Source organism: Triticum aestivum, chromosome 4A, assembly GCF_018294505.1.
Source record: "Triticum aestivum cultivar Chinese Spring chromosome 4A, IWGSC CS RefSeq v2.1, whole genome shotgun sequence".
Lineage (NCBI taxonomy): Eukaryota > Viridiplantae > Streptophyta > Magnoliopsida > Poales > Poaceae > Triticum > Triticum aestivum.
The window spans coordinates 320,512,643-320,518,852 of record NC_057803.1 but is presented as its reverse complement, the minus strand read 5'-3'; positions in this window follow the sequence as shown (position 1 = coordinate 320,518,852).

Below are 6,210 nucleotides of genomic sequence, written 5' to 3'. Positions count from 1 at the left end.
AGATCCCTTGAAGTCCTCAAACCAAGGATCATGACAAGTTCGATGACCTTCATAGACCTCAGAGAGACGGTCCCAGATGAGCTTCGCATGATTGAGATGCATGATATTTCTAAACTGATTTTGTGACAGGCTGGAGCAGATGACATCCTTCGCCGTGAGGTTGAGAAGAGTATACTTGCGAATGTCATCAGCATCCGCCATCTTGCACAGATCGGTCAGGCCAATCTCAGTGACGGTCCACAACTCGCTGTTCATCACCATGAGGCGTTTCTTCATCATGGCCTTCCACTTGGGATACTCGTGACCGTCAAAGATAGGGCATGTCACCTTCATCATACCTGCGGTCGACATAACTAAAACTCCAGGCGGTTAAACCAAAATCACACAGAACAAGGGAGTACCTTGCTCTCATACCAATTGAAAGTGTGTTATATCGACTAGAGGGGGGGGGGCGAATAGGCGATTTTTATGAAATTCTTCACTAAGGAATTTGCTGGTGAGGAAATTCCTTAGCGAAGAACTACTAGCAGCGGAATAAGTACTCAAAAGTAAACACAACAGAATACAAGCATAGTCATCATGATGAAATGAAGACAGGCACATAGTACAGGAAGCGTAGTCACAGGATAACTCAGGATGAAGACAAACAGACTGAAGAAATTGAACTGAGGAAATTGAGGAAGTCTTCAGTTAAAGTCCTCAAACACAAATATGAACAAACATACAACATAGTTATGAGGAAATGAAAGAGTTGAGGAAATAAAACCAGTAAGCTCGGTGAAGACAATGATTTGGTAGACCAGTTCCAACTGCTGTCTTAATTGTACGTCTGGTTGGAGCGGCTGAGTATTTAAACTCGAGGACACACAGTCCCGGACACCCAGTCAAGGACACTTAGTCCAAGACACCCAGTCCTCACCGTATTCTCCTTGAACTAAGGTCACACAGACCTCGTCCAATCACTCGTGGTAAGTCTTCAGGCGACTTCCAAACCTTCACAAACTTGGTCACTCGGCGATCCACTATTCCTCTTGGATGCTCTAGACCATGATGCCTAACCGTCTGGAAGAAGCACAGTCTTCAAAGGTAACAAGCGTCGGATCCACTCAGGATCAATCTCTTCAGTGATGCTCAATCACTTGGGGTTTGTAGGTGTTTGGGTTTTGGGTTTTTGGTTTTTCCTCACTTGATGATTTTCGCTCAAAGTCCTCGGAGGATGGGTTGCTCTCAAATGACAAGTGTCAGTTTGTCTCGGAGCAGCCAACCAGCTAGTGGTTGTAGGGGGCGGCTATTTATAGCCTAGGGAGCAGCTCGACATGATAAGACATAAATGCCCTTCAATGATATGATCGTTAGGTGGATAGATATTTTGGGACAGCTGGCGCATAGCACAGCAATGGTCGGAATTTTGAGTAGCAAAATCCTCAGGGCTATCATGTTCCTTATTGTGTAGGCAATCTGCACTGGCGAATTCCTAACTCCTCAGTTAGGACAAATTCCTCAGAGACCAGAAGAACTTCGTCTCTGTCACTGAAGAAATTGATTGAACTGTATGAGATTTCCAATGGCTTCACTCGAAGGGATTGGTAGGTGTAGGATTTGAGTTGAGCATCACATGGAAATTTTTCCTTAGTATTTCCTCAACCCCTTTAACAGTATGGTGTTTCCTATGACTCAAGAAAGAGAAAAACAAAACTATGAAAACGAAAGTCTTCAAGCTTCATATTTCTTGCATGAATATCAAGTCTTCACGGACACACCAATTTCTTCACTTTCAAAGTCTTCATGAAAGTCTTCAGAAATACCAAAATCTTCAGTCAAAGATATTCATTTTTAGGGGTCGACTTTTCCTGTAAATATCAAACTCCTCATAGACTTATAAACATGTGTACACTCACACACGCATTAGTCCCTTAACCTATAAGTCTTCAATACACCAAAATCACTAAGGGGCACTAGATGCACTTACAATACCAGGGTGTAATACTCGACGAAAGATCAAAGTAAAGGTTGGACAGGTGTATTGATCCACAGAAGACAAGTGCTTAAACTTTCCCGAGAAATGGGATCAAGGAAGAACTTATGGTCGGAACCATGATTGCAAAGGATCAATTCACCGATACCAAGGATAATATATCAAGGAATTAGTTATTGTTACAAGAAGCTTCCATGATAGGATCTACATCGTGTCCATGGGCATGAACACAAAGGTTCAAGGTCGACTCACACTTCTTCAATGCATAACCTTTCATTCACTGCTCTAGATAAAAATGATTTCAGTGTCAAAACCTACCTGGTGAATTACGAGAGGAGTATGACCCATGAAAACTTTCGGGTTCACACAGATTAAGAAAGGCATAGGTTCAACCCGTCAGGGTATCGTGGAAACATATACTACAAGCTTCAATCGTAAATACCACCAGCTCAAAAATAGAGCATGGTTGAGAAAACAAAGGATACAATTTACCAAAAGCATTATGTATCCGAGGAAAGGCTCACAAGGTTATTGAATAAGGAGGACGCTGTCGAATAATAATCCAATAAAGGATCTGACGGTCCATAGCGGAGCTGATGTGAGCATCGGCACACAGTCTGTTGAAGAAAAGATGCAAGGGCATCAGATTATAGGACACCTGAATGATTCGATGCTTAGATATCAAAGGAATTATGATTTCCAAATAGAAGGATCAGAAGCAGATGCTCTGATCAAGGGCGGATAAGTTCAATAGACCTAAGGGTACAATTGATGACAAATAGATTGGTCGAGAACAAGCTCATGTTCAAAAATGACGTCTGAGCCAGAAAGATAATTTAAAAGGATCAACTGATGATTGCATGTATTCACACTCATGTTGAATCAATAGGATCAAAATGACGGTGTCTAAGGATACTAACGAATATTGTCAGACATATGGAAAGCATCCATAATGCAAGCAGACAAGTATTGCAGAGCAATAAGCTACTAAGGATTTTTGGAGGATCGAATAGTATTTCGAAGTCCATTGTGGAACACATGAACAACTGGGGGATGAGTGGAATACTCGATAAGTGCGAGAATTATCCATAGGGGTATTCAGGTGACAAAGAACAGCAAGGCAGTAAGCTCAAAGGATCATTGAAACAACAACGAGTATTTCGGGGTATCTTGTAATATCAAGACCAACTGGGGACGAATGTAAGAATAACAACTACTCATCAGTAATAAGGGGCTCTCTGGGTGAAAGTGATAACGAGATCCTAATGTTAGATTTAGCAAAATTCATTTAACTTGAATAGAAGAGAGATCAGAGTCCCAGAGTATAGATAAGGAGTAAAAGATCCTAATATCACCCAATGGCGACGTCGGCCCGTAAGCCACACAGCCATGTTAGTAAAAGTTTTTCAATGACTAGACTCGACTTCGGCCAAAGAGTTGGAAGGGGCGATTCCTACAGGCGGTCGGCTCTGATACCAACCTGTGACGCCCCCGATTCGACCGTACACTAATCATACACGCAAACGTGTACGATCAAGATCAGGGACTCACGGGAAGATATCACAACACAACTCTACAAATAAAATAAGTCTTACAAGCATCATATTACAAGCCAGGGCCCTCAAGGGCTCTAATACAAGAACTCGATCATAGACGAGTCAGTGGAAGCAACAATATCTGAGTACAGACATAAGTTAAACAAGATGCCATAAGATGGCTAGCACAAATTGGGATACAGATTGAAAGAGGCGCATGCCTCCTCCTGAACTACTCCTGGTCGTCGTCAATGGGCTGCATGTAGTAGTAGGCACCTCCCGAGTAGTAGTAGCCGTCATCAACGGTGGCGTCTGGCTCCTGGGCTCCAACGTCTGGTCGCAGCAATCGAGTATAGAAAGGGGGAAAAGAGGGAGCAAAACAACCGTGAGTACTCATCCAAAGTACTCGCAAGCAAGGAGCTACACTACATATGTATGCATTGGTATCAAATGGAAAAGGCTATCATATGTGGACTGAACTGCAGAATGCCGGAATAAGAGGGGGATAGCTAGTCCTATCAAAGACTATGCTTCTGGTAACCTCCATCTTGCAGCAGGAGAAGAGAGTAGATGGTAAGTTCACCAAGTAACATCGCATAGCATAACCCTAACCGATGATCCTCCCCTCGCCGCCCTGTGAGAGAGCGACCACCGGGTTGTATCTGGCACTTGGAAGGGTGTGTTTTATTAAGTATCTGGTTCTAGTTGTCATAAGGTCAAGGTACAACTCCAAGTCGTCCTGTTACCGAAGATCACGACTATTCGAATAGATTAACTTCCCTGCAGGGGTGCACCACATAACCCAACACGCTCGATCCCATTTGGTCGGACACACTTTTCTGGGTCATGCCCGGCCTCGGAAGATCAACACGTCGCAGCCCTACCTAGGCACAACAGAGAGGTCAGCACACTGGTCTAAATCCTATGGCGCAGGGGTCTGGGCCCATCGCCCTTTGCACACCTGCATGTTGCGAACACGGACGGTGAGCAGACCTAGCCTCCCTTATACAAGAGTAGGCGTTCCAGTCCAACCCGGCGCGCGCCGCTCAGTCGCTGACATCACGAAGGCTTTGGCTGATACCACGACGTCGAGTGCCCATAACTGTCCCCACGTAGATGGTTAGTGCGTATAGGCCAATAGCCAGACTCAAATCAAATACCAAGATCTCGTTAAGCGTGTTAAGTATCCGCGAACGCTGACCAAGGCTAGGCCCACCTCTCTCCTAGATGGTCTCAACCTGCCCTGTCGCCCAGCCACAAAGTAACAGTCGGGGGCCATCGGGAACCCAGGCCCACCTCTACCGGGATGGAGCCACCTACCCCTTCAGCCCCCATCTCCGAACAATATCATAAGCAATGTAACAGTATAAGGTGTATAACATATGCCCGTGATCACCTCCCGAAGTGATCACGGCCCACTAGTATAGCATGGCAGACGGACAAGAGTGTAGGGCCACTGATGATAATCTAGCATCCTAAACTAAGCATTTAGGATTGCAGGTAAGGTATTAATAGTTGTAGCAACAATGACAGGCTATGCATGAGAATAGGATTAACAGAAAGCAGTAACATGGTACACTACTCTAATGCACGCAGTATAGAGGAGAGTAGGCGATATCTGGTGATCAAGGGGGGGGGCTTGCCTGGTTGCTCTGGCAAGAGAGAGGGGTCGTCAGCACCGTAGTCGTGCTAGGTAGCAGCGGCATCGGTCTCGGTGTCTAGCGAGAGAAGAGGAGGAAGAAACAATAAATATCAACCAAATAGATGCATAGCGATGCATGACATGACAAGTATCGGTGTTAGTGGTGCCCTAACGCGGTATGAGGTGGTACAGGTGAAGGGGGGAAACAACCGAGAAAATATCCCCGGTGTTTCGCATTTTTGGACAGATGAACCGGAGGGGGAAGTTGCGTGTTCGCTATGCTAGGGATGTGTGGCGGACGAACGGGTTGCGTATCCGGATTCGTCTCGTCATTCTGAGCAACTTTCATGTACAAAGTATTTTCATCTGAGTTACGAATTATTTTATATTAATTTTTAAAGATTTAAAACAATATTGTATTTAACAGGTTTAATTTAATTAGAAAATACAATTATTGTGTCAGCATGACATCAGCATGATGTCATCAGGACCACAGGTTGACTAGGTCAAACCTGGTTGGTGGGACACATTCGTCATAGTCTCAGGTTAATTTAAACAAGGTTAATTAGTTTAATTACTTGATTAGGTTAACTAAATTTAATTAGCCAAATTAATTTAATTAATTAATTAATTTTTTATTACATATTTTCTTTTTCTCTTTTTTAACAGGGGTGGGCCCCGCTTGTCATTTGGCCAGGGGGTAATTAGCAGCGTTAATTGTGGCTAATCAGTGGATTAGTCGGCGGCTAAACGGCAACGACCACCATGTCTGGTGGAGGTTCGCCGGAGCAGTGCTGGAGGTGGCAGTGGGATGAGTCAAGGGCACCAGAAGGTTGCCCTTGCTCGCTCGCATCTAGGGAAGCCCGTGGGGGGCCGGAGATGATGGCCAAGAAGAGTCGTGTGGCGACGGCGAAAGCAGTAGTAGCAGCATAGCGGCGGAGCAGCATCTGGTGGGAGCCGGCCGATGCGGCTGGCGTAGAGGGGCGACGCGCGCGCGGGCGTGCGGAAGCCGTGACCTGGCACCGCCACGCAGAGGCAGGCGCGGCGACGGGACGACG